Here is a 16,359-nt window from a genome sequence, read left to right on the forward strand (position 1 = left end):
CTAGCAATGCTTTCTTTTTCTGTTTTCCTTTGTTTTCTTTTCTTTCCTCATCTCTTCTTTTTTGTTCTTTTCTCTTCTTTTCCCCCAAAAGACTCTGTTTGAGAAAGATGCAGTAATAGCCAGTTACAAAATTATATCACACTGATTCACATATTCATACAATAGTGGCAAAGTTCCTGTTTACATGCTGATATGGGTAAAGATATAACAATGGAAGATAGAAATGTTGATTTTCCCCTCATGAGTTTTACAGTACAGAGAACAACAGTACAGGACAATAGAGGTAAGCATGGGCTGATAGGAAGCAGTGTGTTTTGTCCTGTGATCACAGGCCCATCTTCCTTCACAGCTGGGAAGAAAGCACAGCACCAAATTCTAAAGCATGTGACGTCTCAGAAAATGTCAACTCATGGAGGCAAGCACACCTCACTGGCAGAATAGCACTCTGAAGAAATATTTAGAAAATTTCAAGAATTTGCCACGATAAGAGCACATGCTCCAGCATGACACTGATGAAAGATGTGTCTAAGAGTGGCCCAGGGACGAGGCGACGTAAGGCTACAGAGATATGGGTAGACATCTGCAAGTGATCTGGGGAGAAATAGCTGCACAGGGAAAGATTTGCTACACATGAAACAATTGCTCCAATTACTGCAGAATCAAGGAAATATTATAAGTGGGAGTGCTTTATTCTCCAAGTGTGTGTGTGTGTGTGTTTGTGTGTGTGTGTGTGTGCCTCTAACAAGAATATTTAGATATAAAAATACTTTTTTGTCCCAAACCACACAAGTGTATTAGCCGTATACGGTACAGTAAAAAATCAATACATTGATGCTAGTATATCTTTATCAGTGATCTATTTGCCTCATAGAAACTTTAAGATGTGATATTTGATAGCATTGAAATAATTAAAAAATCCTCACAGGGCTAGAGAGATATATTAGCTAAAAAGCTGCCTACCTGTGAAGCCTATGGATCTAGGTTTGATTCCCCAGTACCCATGAAAGCTAAGCACACAAGGTGATACATGCATCTGAAGTTCATTTGCAGTGGCCGGAAACCCTGGCATGCCCATTCTCTCTCTCTCTCTCATATATATTTAAATTTAAATTAAAAGAAAAAAACTCCTCACTTTGCCATGTAAATGTCTTTTATTACAAAAAAAGAGATTTCAAAAAATATAGGTTTAATAAAAAAGTTATCTTGCATTGATTTATAGCTATATGTATATTTGTTTTGTTCTCACTTATTTAAAGTCAAAGCATTTTTTATCTGTGGCCTCTGGTGAAACTTGAAAGACAAGAAATCTAAATAATGGATGCCAAAATGTTTCCTGCAGACCAATACCATCAGCATCAACATCGGCATCAGAGAGCTACTTACCAATGCACATGTTCCCACCCAAACCAAAATCTATTCATCATATAGTCCCATAGACACAGGAAGTTAGCCTTTCATGAAATGCTTGTGGTACACACTGATATCTGGTAGGTTTAGGTCTAAAAACTTTGAATAGTTACAAAGAATTAAAATTACTTAGACTAGGTACCAAAAAATACAGTAGGAAGTTACTCATCAAATTACTAAAAATGAATAAGAATATGTGAACAGGACAAAAAGTTAAACTACAGAATATGAGAAAGTGTCAAATGCCAGGTATATAGAATTGATAATGAAATTTAAAACTCAATGCTGCAGTAAGTCATTTTGAAAATGGGCAAATGACAGAAAAGACTTTTCACCAAGAAATATAATACCATCATGGGAATGTGTTCAACATCACCACCATCAGGTCAATGGAAACACTGCTATGTCTCATCACTATACATCTTCATAATGGCTAAAATGTAAAAAGAAATTGGATTGGAGGCCTGCTCCATGGGAGGGAATACATGCCTGATACTGAAAACCTACAACAGAGGTAGTCATGATCCCTAGGGTTGTAAAGTCTGCTACTGTCTGGCAAAATGTACATACTATGCTCACCAAACTACCCAGTAAGTGTTTCTCTTAATGTTCATACCCATATATTAATGCTACTCTCACTTTTGTTTAGAGAAGCTTCTCTATTCAGATGGCAGTGACCTTAGGAAGACACAGAAAGCACAATGGTGCTGAGAAGAAGTGACAGAGGAGTGCTCAGCACTACAATATCTTGTCACACCTTCCTAGGCTCAGGTTCTATTGCGGAAGAGGTGGTGGCAAGAATGTAAGAGCTGAAGGAAGAGTAGGACTCCTTACAACGTGCTCCTGCAGACATCAAATGGTCTGGATATTCATGACCTCATAGTGCCTGACACCACCCACACAAGACCATCATAATAGTAAGAAAAGATCATAACATCAAACTAAAGAGAGACTGGTCGAGGGTTCAGGGGCTATAATGGAGAGTGGAGTTTCAAAGGGGAAAGGCGGGAGGAGGGAATTACCATGGGATATTGTTTTCAACATGGAAGTTGTCAATAAAACAACAACAACAACAGCAATAATAGTAACTACAGACGTCATTTACAGGTGCAGATAAGGAGAAACCTGTTCACTTATAGCTTCCTGAGAGCAATACAGAATTGTACAGCCACTTTGGAAGGTTAGCAATTCACAATGTTGCACAACAAATCATGAACAAAAACAAATCAAAACATACACACCAAAGAAACCTTTCACCAGGTGTGGTGGCAGACATCTTTAATCTCAGCACTTGAGATGCAGGGATCACTGTGAGTTTGAGGATGTCCTGGGATTGCAGCCTGTGAGAGACTACCTTGAACTCCTCAACACACAAAAACATGTACCTTTGCTCATTGAACTTTTGTATTAAGCAAAAACTGAAAAAAAAAAACCTCATGTGCTTGAACATATAAATTATGAATCAAACTGTATAAAAATCCATATTAAAAAACTCAACAATACATAGGGAGGAAGATGGCTATGTCACTATGTGACATTCTTCAGAGTTCTACTGAGTGAAAAAAGCCATTCTCATGAAGTACGGTGTATGTGACTCTATTTTTTTAAAGTAATATTCTTAAATTAGATATTTTTCAGATGAGGAACATATTAGCTGCTGCCAGAGTGAGGAATAGTGCAGGGGTATGTTGAGAAGAGGTGAAGCTGGTTAGAAAGGAGAAACATGATTGACCTTTGAGGAGATTCCTTTGTACTGTGACTTGGTAATAGGCACAAGGACACACACACACACACACACACACACACACACACATGAATATAAGTAAAACTGCAGAAAGTTGAGAAATGTTGCTCAGTGGACAGGAAGCTGGCCTAGTATTTGAAAGGACCAGAGTTGGGATATCCAGAACCTACTTAAGTGATGGGTAGGTGTGTTGGCCACTCTGGAATTCCAGTGCATGGGAGTCATGGAGACAGAGAACCTCGGGGGCAAACAGGCTAGCTCCACTAGCCGGAGTAGATAAATTCTGGGCACAAACTAGAGATCTGGCCTCAGTAAACAAAGAGGAGAGTAGTGGAGGAAGTTTCCTTATGTCAACTTATATCCTCCACAGGCACACATACATGTATATACACATGCATATATATGCACACATCGTACACTTACAACTGTGAAAAAGTAACATAAAAAATTTAAAAGTAAAAACAAATATTTACATCTTAACTGTAGCAAACATAACTTGAAGCTACCAATGTTAGTTCATCTAATTACTTGTACTTATACAATTATCTTTATAATCAATTGACAGTACCTATTACACTCATATATTCTTCACATATTACAATTCCACAGTCTTATGTTTTCTATAAAAATATGTCAATACCGCAATACCATAAAGAAGCGAACACTTGTCACATCCTGTTATATAAGCCAAATGTTGAGATGCATCATAAATGTTTCCAATAATATAGCCACACAATGAGTAAGGGAAGCTTACCTTGAATCTGGGTGATGGTGAAGGAAGATGACCTAGGAATCTTTGCATTTGACAGACACCGCCAATTAGATAAATGGTGTATGTGGCTTGATCTTACAAGATACAGATACAAATTGAATATTATGGAGAGAAAATAATGATACATTATTAACTTACTTTTTCCTTGGATCCTGTAAACCTTCAGTCTCTTTGGTACTGAATTTTAGAATTATTGCAGCTAAAATGTGAATAATGGTTATGAGATGTAAAAAAAAAAATGTTATTTAAGAAAAAGAAACATCTTGCAACAGCACTAGTAAAAGCAGTCAACAAGTAATCTGTAATACCCTGCGAGTCAAGTTTTATACAGAAGCAATGGGACATAGTTCACTTTAATCAATTCTAATGGATTCCTATTATTTCTGACTAATCTTAACTATAATTTCAATATCATATTTCATTCTTAAAGTATTTTTTTCTAACCAACAGCTATATAAATTTCACAGGTCCCAAACCACGGACACAGAGTGCGACAAAAGGAAGAACAGGGAAGCTATGCTTCCAGCTAAAATCGTGTCTGCTGATTGTCAAAGTGGTCACTCCCTGGGAATTTTTTTTCAAAGAATAATTTTATCACATGTTTTCCTAAACATCACGATTACTTCATCTGTCTTTCACACAGACCATTCCAGAAGTTGTAAGATTAGAGACTAATTGACTACCCAATTAATTGACAAGTTATCCCATGGTTAGTTTACTGACCAGACAGATAACACATGAGTTAACAGACAAACCAGAGGTGTTACAAATGTCAAAACACCTTATCAAAGTTTATATATCAAATTCAGCCTATGATAAAATATTTGTCAGGATCTTTCATCAATATTGTAAAACCAGTCTTTAGGATAGAATCCTCTTAGCAAAGTGATGTATACAAAGAAATGTTTTCAATGATGATCTATGAAGGGAAAATATTCTTGACATCTATACTACCTTCAGTGATCCTTCCTTCAGTATATGGTGAGTGTATTCCCACTGAGAGATAGAGGCTGAGTTCAGTTTATATTTTACTTAAACTTATGACGAATGTGAGTACAATCTATCAATGAAGTTCAATGAAAGAATAAACTAGAAGGAGACATAACATCTAATGTACTCCATGTGATGGCTCCTTACCTTAAAAAAATCCTTTACTTTAATTCTCATATATTTTATATTTTACCATCAAACTTAAGTCTTAATTGAATGTTCAGTATAATCTTTATCATTAAGCAATTGTGGAAAGAAAAAAATTTTCATAGTTCTAGGGTGGATGTTTTATGGCTAAAATATGTGCAAGAAACATTGGATTCCTTTTATTCATGTGGAATCAGAAAGACATGAGTTAACAGATGTAGCTGAAATATGATGATTGTAGAAGAAGTTATGAAGTGGAATTTGTCATATTGAGTATAATGTCTCATACATTCTGAGTTTGTGCCAATGTTCTCCCTCAAGAAAACAATATGTGCATATGTAACTAGTTCTATCCTCAGATTCATGGCATCATTCAAGCACACAAATATGATAATTAAAAAAAAAAAAAAACCTGCCTTCTGGGGCTGGAAAAATGGCTTGCTGGTTAAGATCCTTGCATGCAAAACGAAAGGAGCCAAGTTCAACTCACAAGGGCCCAAATAAACCAGTTGCACATGGTATATTCATGTGGATTCTTTTTTTTTTTTTTTATTTGAAGTGCCTGGAGGCCTTGGCATATTCATTCTCTCTCTCTTTCTCTCTCTTTCATCTGCCTCTTTTTCTCTGTGTCTTTTTTTTCCTTTTTATTTTATTTTATTTTTTAAATTTTTTAAAAATTTTTATTAGCATTTTCCATGATTATAAAAAAAAAATCCCATGGTAACCCCCCCCCCCCACTTTTCCCTTTGAAATTCCATTCTCCATCATATTACCTCACCATCACAATCATTGTACTTACATATATACAATATCAACCTATTAAGTACCCTGCTCCCTTCCTTTCTCTTCCCTTTATGTCTCCTTTTTAACTTATTGGCCTCTGCTACTAAGTATTTTCATTTTCACGCAGAAGCCCAATCATCTGTAGCTAGTATCCACATATGAGAGAGAACATGTGGCGCTTGGCTTTTTGGGCCTGGGTTACCTCACTTAGTATAATCCTTTCCAGGTCCATCCTCTCTCTGTCTTAAAATAATAAATAAAATATTTAAAAATTATTGCCTTCAACCAATCTAACGTTGCACATTTTACTTAGAATTGAATTACCTTCTCTTCCTAACAACTTCATTTCTATCCATTTGACATTGGTCTCATTATAGCATAGGTTTACAGTTGATGGCCGTCGATTGCTTCATGGATGAATCTCAGGGATAAATTCTGCATTTTAGGGCCCAGGGTTACAGCTAATGTGCTGCAATATAACACAAGTAAGAGAAAAATTATAAAGCTTTGCTCTGTTCCAAGACATGATTGAAAGTTTCCTGGGGTTTCTAAATTCCAATGCATGCGAGATGCTATATTATGGGATCACCAATTTTGATCTGCTCACTGTTTTATCATGGTGTCCTTTCTTCAATAAGTTTTCCTCTTTTGCTATCTAGTCATCCTCATCGTCTTCTGCTTCTTGGTATCAACATCATCATCCTCATCATCTTTAGCTGCCTGCTTGCCTGTAGCTGCCTCCGCCTCCTCATCTTCATCTCCATCCTCTTCCTCACCATCACCTTCTTCCTCCTCCCCATCTTCTTCTTCTTCATCTACCTCATTGTCAACCTCCTGTTCCCCATTTTCTTCATTAGCATCCCCATTGGCAGGGGCTTCTCGTCCATTCTCTGCCTCCTCCACAATATTCCTTCAAATCTTTGGTGGTGATCTCGGAGCTGGTGTCCACAGCCGCGTCTGACGTGGTGGGGCCCGTGAGCCGGTGCAGCGGGTGAAAGAGAAAGTGAGAGTTCGAAGACTCCGGGAAAAGGCTGCCGGAGTCTGCGGCGGGAGAGAGGGAGGGAAGGCAGGCCACGGGGGTGTCTGCGGTGAGCAGAGAGACGGGCACTAGGAACAATGCAAAGATGGCTTTTCCAAGCAGCCTGCCCTGCTCACTGTTTTAAAAAGATTTCAGTCCCAGGATTTTGTTAGGATTACTTGAACTAATTAAGGAAACAACACAGGCTTAAATAGAAGATAAGAGAACATCAGGAAAAAAAAAAAAAAAAAAGAAGAAGAAGAAGACAGCCGTTCTATTATGTAAATGTTGAATTTTTTGTTGTTTCTGGGTTTTGCATTATAAAAATAGCCCCTTTTTAGGTAAAAGATTTTGAGTTTGGTTGATGTTACTGTATCTAAAATCATTCAAATATAGAGGTCTGATTGTAGATTTTCAACATTCAGCTGGAATTCCTAATATCAATAGTCACATTCAATTGTGCAACTACAATGTAAAAATTTAAAAATCCAGAATAGGAAAGTCACTTATACAAGGTCATGTGCCACATAATGAAGATTCAGTCAATGATGTAGAATTTAAATAATGATGGTTTCAAGTATTAAATCATGTAATACTATTTTAGCTCTGGAAGTTTGAATAAATGCATGATCTTATATTTGAGCAATTACCTAATAATGAATCTCTTAAGGCTTACCTCCATTGTTGAGTGATGTATGAGTGTAGCAAAGAGAACAAGTAATAGCCAAGGAGTATGCCTCCAAGAGAATCATTCTCCACTGTTACACATCGTTTCATGAAGGATGAATGAATGCTGTGTTTAGTACTATGAAAACACTGTTTTCTGGGTTATTTATCATTGATATCTCAAATACTTAGTATTAACATTAAAATGTTTGTAGTTTGTCATCTGTATTTTTTAAAAATATTTTATTTATTTGACAGAGAAATAGGGAGAGGAAGAGAGAGGGAATATGAATATGGGCACACCAGAGCTCCAGCTACTGCAAACAAACTCCAGATGTGTGTGCTCCCTTGTGCATCTGGCTAATGTGGGTCCTGGGGAATTTATCTTGGGTCCTTTGGCTTTTCAGGCAAACGCCTTAATTGCTAAGCCATCCCTCCAGCCCTATCATCTGTATTTCTTATCATTTCTTTCTGTCCAGAACATTTGGAATGGTCTTTGTTCCACAGTACTTAATTATTCTATAATTTAAAGTAACTATGTAATTTCCATTTGACAATAATACATAGCACATAGTAACATATTTGAAACATCTGAAATATCCAGAAAAATAACAATCCCATTACCTATTTGCTCTGTTTCTGAACACTATCTCTCTTTTTTTTTTTTCCTTATACATAACCTGGGGTCATGATAATAATTCCTGCAGTAATCTTATTTCACATCTCTTTCTTCTAAACTCCAACAGCCATGCCTATATTCTCTATATCCATTCTATGTAATGAGAATTCTTTTTTCCATTGATCTTCCCCCATTTCTTTTTGGATATGATATGATCTAACTTTAAGGTTTTTTTTTCTTATTATTTTTATTTCTTATATATTCAAATTCTTTCTTTATAAATTCCTTCTTTAAATAAAGTATTAAAATTCTACTGAGGGAAAAGGTAAAGAAACAATTTATTCTGTAACATCAGCTCCTCATAATACATCATTTCTGTTCAGCGTCAACTTCTGTAAAGTGTTTTAGTTCTCATTTTCTGTTAATAATTTTTCTCCCTCAAACTTAAGAAAAACAACAACAATAACAGGATCCTTTTAAATTAAATTCTGCTTCATTGTTTCCATTAATTATTCCCCTTGGACTCTCTACCCCTTGTCAGCCTCCTCTTTTCTTATTTATTGACTTCTTTTCCCTTGATAGTAGAACTTTTGTTTTCTATGTTTAATATGTTTTTACTAACTAGAAAATTTGTAAGGACACATCCTGTGCTGGTACCATCATTTCCCTCCCCTTGCACACATTCCACTTAGAGCACTCATCAGTGGGATTGCTTGTATGCACCATGGGGTTGTGGGTTACAGACTGTGAGGGCAGCAGTCAGTCATTGGCAGGGTTGGGGGCAATGTCTCTGGATATTCTCTCCCACTCTGTGATGCTTATCTTTCTGTTCCCTCTTCCACAAAATTCCTTGAGCCATGGTGAGTGTGTTTTAAGTCTACTTTAATATGGTGCTAGCAGCTTTTGGATTTCTGCTTTGGTGAGTTTTGAATGTCTGTGTCCAGCACCCTGCCACAGGTTGTCAAGTGCACCATGGTAACAGGACTCTTGATCATCTTGCCAGTTCCTCTGTGTGTTCACACGGGCCCTAGCTGATGTGATGTGGTTCATGCCCTGCCGGACAGTAAGTATCTTTTCTTGTCTTGGTGATAGATTTTGGTTGTCCTCATATCATGCTGCCTTATAAAAAAGAAAAACAGATTCTGCCACTTTCCTGAAGAAATTTATTACATTTAGAAGTTCTATGGTAGAGTTTTTTCAGATCACTTCTGTATAGGATCATGCCATCTGCAAATAGGGCTAGTTTGACTTCTTCCTTTCCAATTGGTTTCCCATTTATATCTTTCTCCTGCCTTATTGGTTGGGCTAGGACTTCTAGGACTAAACTGAAGACCAATGATGGGGGTTGGCCTACCTGTCTTGTTCCTGATCTTAATGAGACCTACTTGAGTCTTTTCCCTTTAAGCATTGTTTGGGCTTTAGGTACTTTGTATATAGTGTTTACTGTGTTGATATGTAGCCCCTCCATGCTTACTCTCCAGCACTTTGATGACGAAATGATGTTGTATTTTGTCAAAGGCCTTGTCTTCTACATCTACTGAAACGATCATGAGATTCTTATGTTGCTTTAGTGCATTATTCTTAGGTACAATGCATGAAGCTACAGAATTGTTCCTGAATTTGTGGAGGGATATTTTATGTTCTAATATGGGGGCTGTTTTGGAGAAGGTTCAATGGGCTGCTAAGAAAAATGTGTATTATGTGTAACTGGGGTGGAACATTCTGTAGACATCTTATAGGTCTAGTTGATCTGTGGTGTTGTTAAGATCTATTATTTCCCTGTTGATTTTTGCTTAGATGGTCTAATGATGAAAGTGGGGTATTGAAGTCCCCTACTAGCATGATGTTGGGGTCTATTTCTGACTTTTTGTCAAGTAAGTTTTGTTTTACAAAAAGTGGTGCACTTCTGTTTGATGCATGTAGCTTTATGATTGTGATGTCCTTTTGTTGTGCTGTTCCCTTGATGAATAACATGTTGCCTTCTTTGTCCTTTTTGATTAATTTTAGTTTGAAGTCTATTTTGTTGCTTGTTTTGTATTTCCATTTTCATGGAAAATCATTTCCCATCCTTTCACGCTGGAAGAGTGTCATCTATTCTTACTCCTATGGTGTTTTTATTTTATTTATTTATTTATTTTTTTTTGGAGGGGGGTTCAAGGTAATTTCTCACTCTAACCCAGGCTGACCTGGAATCAGTATGTATTCTCAGGTTGAGTGCTAGGATTAAAGGCATGTGCCACCACACCTGACAAGGTGGGTTTCATGATGATAGCAGATAAAAGCATATGGAAGCCTTATCTGATTCACTCTGTTAACTTGGGCCTTTTGACAGGTGAGTTTTGTATTCCAAACGTTAGCTTCTGTTATCCATATGATCATTGTTAGTGAGGGTTTCTAGAGAGGCTTTTAGAAGCTCTATTTTATTTTTGTTTTCTGTTGCATTTTTTATACATATTATAGTCATTTTGGGGGGGGGTTCCAATTTCAGGTTGCTTAATTTTCTTGATGCTTCTTGGAATTCATTCTCACATTTAATTATGTTATCATTAACCTTAATCAGATGGTTATTGAATCCCTCTATTTATTGACTCATCTTCAATTCATTTAACTCTCCTTTGAGGACTCTCTGAATTTCTTCAATCAAATTAAGCCTAGTGATGAAGGCTGTGTGCTGTAAGACATGAATCCATTGCATTTCATTTATGTGATTGTTGTTTTTAGGATGATTTCCTGCAGTTTAGCATTTTGCTTAATTAGGGTCACATAGCTGGTTGCTCTTTCATTTAGGGACTCATGTTGTCTCCTCTGTTTTCATTGGAGACATCCACTGTGGGACTAGACAATCTTAGTAGAGGTCTCTCTCCAGCTAAAAGAAAGTAACTACACTAGTTCTTATTGTTCAATCATGTTATAACATACAATATATTGTGGTTTGGGGCTTTTAAATTAATTTTGTCCATAATGTATAAAAAGTTAAAATGGGAAAAAAAACAACAAGAAAATGGAAATAATAAAGAAATAGAGAGTGGAAAGAACAAAGAAGAAAATGAGTCAAATGGAGGAATGGGATGAAGAAAGAAGAAAAAAAAGACAGAGAGAAACTAGTAATAGGAAAGGAAAGAAGGAAGAAAAAAAGAAGGTATGGAAAAAGGGGAAAGGAGGATAGTGAAGGATGGAAAAGTACAACAGAAAAGGACCAATGGGAGAGTACAAGGAAAAATGAAAAGTATGTATTCATGTAATTACCATTTTCATTTCAACTTCCTTCAAGGTGTTAAATTTAAAATCTTTAAAAGATAAAGATAGAAGAAAAACAAGAAATTTCACTGGCTCTTAGGTATTAACTGACATTATTTTAAAGTAAATGTTGCTGTATTATTTATTATACAAAGGGAGTCTAAATTACCTTAAAGCCTAGACTTTCCCATGGCCTATATTGTTTAACCTTGCACTATATTTAATTGAGTTTGATAGACTACACGGCAAATAAGGATTCCATGCAGTATTAACTCTCATTCTTTTATTCCCTGGAGAGAGATACGGTGAAGAGGCAAACACGAGAGTGTGAGGCATGAAGCCTTACAGCACAGTGCACTGACCTCCAGAGCGTACTCATTCCATGTAAAAGTGTTCATGACAATAAAAAAGGTTAGCATCATTAATTTCACAGCCTTGTTTTGACAGCCAAGATGAATCTGTCTGTTTGCTTAAACATTTTATCCACTTTCCTGAATAGAGATCATTTTCATAATCATGGCAACGGGTCAATTCATACAATTTTTGAAAGGAATTATGTCATGATGGCCATCAGACAAATTGAGATGGTTATTCATTGGATTAATAATAACATCAATCTGTATAATCATTTCACAAATGTCTTTAAAATTTCTTCTGAGTCTTACTTATAAATGTATTGCCTTGGGAAGTCCCTATGAAATGAACTGATAAAGCCATTGCATAATATTCAATAAGGACACTATAGTGGAAGAGCTGTAAAAACATGGTCTTCATAGCCAGGAGTAAGTATGAGAATTTCTCTTCAATTATTCATAACGATAAATTGGGAGGTTTCTTTCTGATTCCCTCTGCCACTCCATCAGATGTTCAGAGCAGATTTGCTTTACATTATTTATGTCATCTATTAATCTCTAAAAAATATGAGCCCCACCATAAGAACCACATGATCATAACAACTGATGAAGAGGAGGACTTTGACAACACTGCTTCATGATTGAAACACTGTAAAGAATAAGCATGGGGAGCTTATATCTCAACACACCTAAAACACTCCTAAAGTCCAAATAATACTTAATGGGGAAAGACTCAAGGAGTTCTCACTGAGATAGGGAACAAGACATGGGTGCCCATCCTCACCACTGCTCTTCACCATGGTACTAGAAGTACTAGCCCACAAAATAAGACAGGAGGAAGAAGCAAAAGTGATTCAAATTGGAAAAGGAAGAAGTCAAGTTAGCCCTATTTACAGATGACATGATCCTATATATGACATGAAAGTCTCCATTCCAAAACTTATAAAAGTGATAAATTCCTTCAGCAAAGTGGCAGAATACAAAAGTAAAGCACACAATATAGTAGACTTTTTTTTTTCTACATGCAAAGGACAAAAATGCAGAGAAAGAAATCAGTGAGGCTGTCCCATTTTCTTTTTTTAATTATTATTTTTTTTTAATTTTTTAAATTAGTTTTCTATTCTGCAAGTACAGGCAGTTTGGTACCACTATTAGGCTCATCCGTGACCTACCCCCCCACATTGGCCCCTCCTTGTTGAGGTATATGGGACGTGCATTATGGAGTTAGCCCACAGTTATTGGTACAATAAATGCCTCTGTATAGCATGACCCAACATGTAGCTCTGACATTCTTTCCACCCTCTCTTTCACAAAATTCCCTGAGCCTTATTGGGTTCATTTTTGGTCTGCTTCAGTGATGAGGTGTTGGAGGCCTCTGGGGCTCTGGCTCTCTGATTTGGTAGGTGTTGATTTTTCTCTGTGTTGGTCTCCTTCCCCCTTGTGCTGGTAGCCGGTTCATCAGGAAAACAGCACCCTTGCTTGTTTCACCAATTTTCCTTAGTTTCAACCGGGACCTTTTTGAGGTATCATGCAGTGGCTCTCTCCTTAGGATCTGCATCTATCTAAAAAAGAGAAGCAGATTCTCCAATGGAGACTAAGTTAGCACCAGGACAAATGAGATTGCCCTTACTTTTTTTATAGAGAGTTTAATAGGTGTAGGCCCACTTGTAGCCCATGATTGATGGTGGTAGCTTGATATTGGAGAGTGGTCTTATGTTTGGATATGGTTAACTTGTTTCCCAGCTCCAGCTATGGGTCTCGTACCACTGAGGGGATCAGTTAGCCTAATCAAGAGCAGTTGCTTCCCCACCATGGTTGTGTGCCATGATTGCACTTGTGTGGGCATCACACCAGTTTATTTGCTGCTAAGTATGTTGGACCATGAATTGCTTGGACAGATATTGGTTGTTTCCCCCAGTTGCCCATGTAGCACCTTCTGTCACTAGACACGCTGACTGTCTGGGGACAGACTCTCTCCTAGCTTCCAGCCATGCCGTTCCATTTTACGTGTCAGCTGCATATGGTGTCTTCAGCAATAGGGTCTTACCACTAGCCTTTGGTGGGTCATCAAGTACTCTGACAGAAATCTGTCATTCTTTCTACACAATGGAGCTCTATACAGCAGTAAGAAAAAATGACACAAAGAAATTTGAGGAAAAAAGCTTGATCCTGGAACAGATCATTCTCAGTGAAGTTACCTAATCACAGAAAAAAAAAAAAAAAATCGCCACATAGTCTCACTCAGCTACAGCACCTAACCTGTATCTACCCAAGATACCTTACACACACAGCAAGCATATCATGGACTAGACACTAGGATGGACGGGGAGGGAGGGGAGAGCATCAAAGGGGTGGGAAACACTAATCTAGACCCAAACGGCAATGTTACTATAAAATTCTACTTCCTAAAAGGCAGACCAAATGGCTGAACCTTTACCAGCCCCTTACAGGAAACACCTGAATCACAAGACACTGGAGAGGGTAGGATCAAGTCTAACCTAAATCCTCTACATCTTCCCTTCCTCCCTCTCCCTCTCCCCATCTCTCTCTCTCTCTCCTCTCTAACTCCTATATATTAGTTAACTTTTTTCCTCATTTTCTTAGGGGGCACTGACCTGTCACTCCCAATACCAGCATGGGGCTATCACCCACAATGAGCTTTTGATCAGAGAAACCTACAAGGTTTTCTAAAAAGCTGTCCCATTTTCAATAGCAACCAAAAAAAAAAAAAAAAAAAAAAAGATAGATACCTTGGAAAAACACTAACCAAGGATGTGGAAGACCTATATAATTAAAACTTAAAAAAAAAAATCAAGAAAGAAATCTAGAAGGACTTTAGAAGATGGAAAGACTTCCAATGCTACTGGATAGGTGGAATTAATATTGTGAAAATGGCAGTTCTACCAAAATCAATATACAGACTTAATGCAATACCAATTACTACCATCATTCTTCACAGAGATTGAAAAAATATTCTCAAAATTCATATTGCTTGGCAGAAGACCTCAGATGTCTAAACATATGCTAATCAAAAAACAAACAAACAACAAATAAAACACCTCTGGCAATATCACTATAGGTCATCTAAAGCTATAATGCAAAGCTATAGTGACAAAAACAGCATGGTACTGGAATAGAAACAGAAACATAGACCAATATAGACCAATGCAACAGAATTTAAGCCCCACACCTTAGGTCCAGCAACTACAGCTGTTTGATCTTTGACCAAGGTGCCAAAAATGCAGACTGGAGAAAAAAAACACACCTTCAACAAATGTTGTTGGACAAACTGGATGATAATATATAGAAAAATGAAATTAGACCCACTCATTTCACCATTCACAAGAATCAAGACCTCAATATAAGATGTGAAACTCTTCAGATACTGGAAGAACAAATAGGTGGCACTCTGCACTATACGGGGACTGAGAAAAGACTTTGTGAACAAAAACTCCAGTAGTCCAATAAATCAAACAAGCACTCAACTAACGGTATCACATGAAGCTAATTTTTTAAAAACTTTTTATCACAGATAAGCATACCATAAACAGAGCCAATAGATTACCCACTGGATAGGAGAAAAATCTTTGGCAGCTATATCACTGACAGAAGACTCTAATATCTAGAGTCTCCAGAGAACTTAAAAAAATCAATCAATAAAAGGCAAACAATCCACTCCAAAAGTAGGGCAAAGAACTGAATAGGGAGTTCTCAGAAGAAGAATTATAAATGGCAAACACACACTAAGAAAATGTCTAATATCCCTAACCATTATGGAAATGCAAATTAAAACAACTATGGGATTCTACCTTGCCCCAGTAAGGATAGCAAACATTAAAAAATCAAATGAAAATAAATGTTGGCAAAGCTGGTGAGAAATAGGAACACTCATTCCCTTTTGGTGGGAATATCAGCTGGTACTACCATTATTGAAATCAATATGGAGACTACTGAAAAGGATAAATATAGAGTTACCAACATATCCTGTGATTCCCTTACTGGGTATTTACCTTAAAAGCTCCACATCTCAGTTCAGAGGCAGTTGCTCAACCATGTTTTAGCTGTTCAATTCATAATAGTAAACCTGGAATCAGCCCAGGTGCCCATCATTGGATGAATTAATAACCAAGATATGGTATATCTACATGCTAGAATTCTATTCAGCAGTAAGAAAGCATGACACAATAGCATTTGTAGAAAAATGGTCGAACTTGGAACAGACTATTCTAAGTGAACTCACACAGTCACAGCAACACAATCTTTGCATGGTCTCACTCATATGTGGTTCCTAGCCTGGATCAGCCCAAGTTGCTGACATACCTCAATGATATCTTGAGGCTTGGACAATAGGGAGGGTAGGGCATGGGGGAAGGGAAAGAGTGGAGGGGGAACACAAAAATTTTCTAAATGATTTCTTAGGTCCACAAAATTAAAGGAATCAGTTCCTAAGGTGCAGTAATAGATAATAAGAAGTGTTGGATTGATAATGAACTCTTCCTTTTAGTTGAGTGTCCATATCTGAGCCAGAAACTAAGGGTTAAAAAAGCAAAAGTACTTACAAAAATGTGTGGATTACAGGTTACCTGATCCATGAATATTGATACATAATACAGGAAGAAAGGT

The 16,359-nt window shown here is 37.1% G+C and overlaps 1 pseudogene; it reads right to left on the reverse strand.

Annotated features, from left to right (window-relative positions):
• Window positions 1-6,494: 6,494 nt before the first annotated feature.
• The window catches only part of LOC123462348, a 39,471-nt pseudogene continuing 29,606 nt past the window's right edge, over window positions 6,495-16,359 (reverse strand).

This window comes from Jaculus jaculus, chromosome 7, assembly GCF_020740685.1.
Source record: "Jaculus jaculus isolate mJacJac1 chromosome 7, mJacJac1.mat.Y.cur, whole genome shotgun sequence".
In the NCBI taxonomy this organism is placed as follows: Eukaryota; Metazoa; Chordata; class Mammalia; order Rodentia; family Dipodidae; genus Jaculus; species Jaculus jaculus.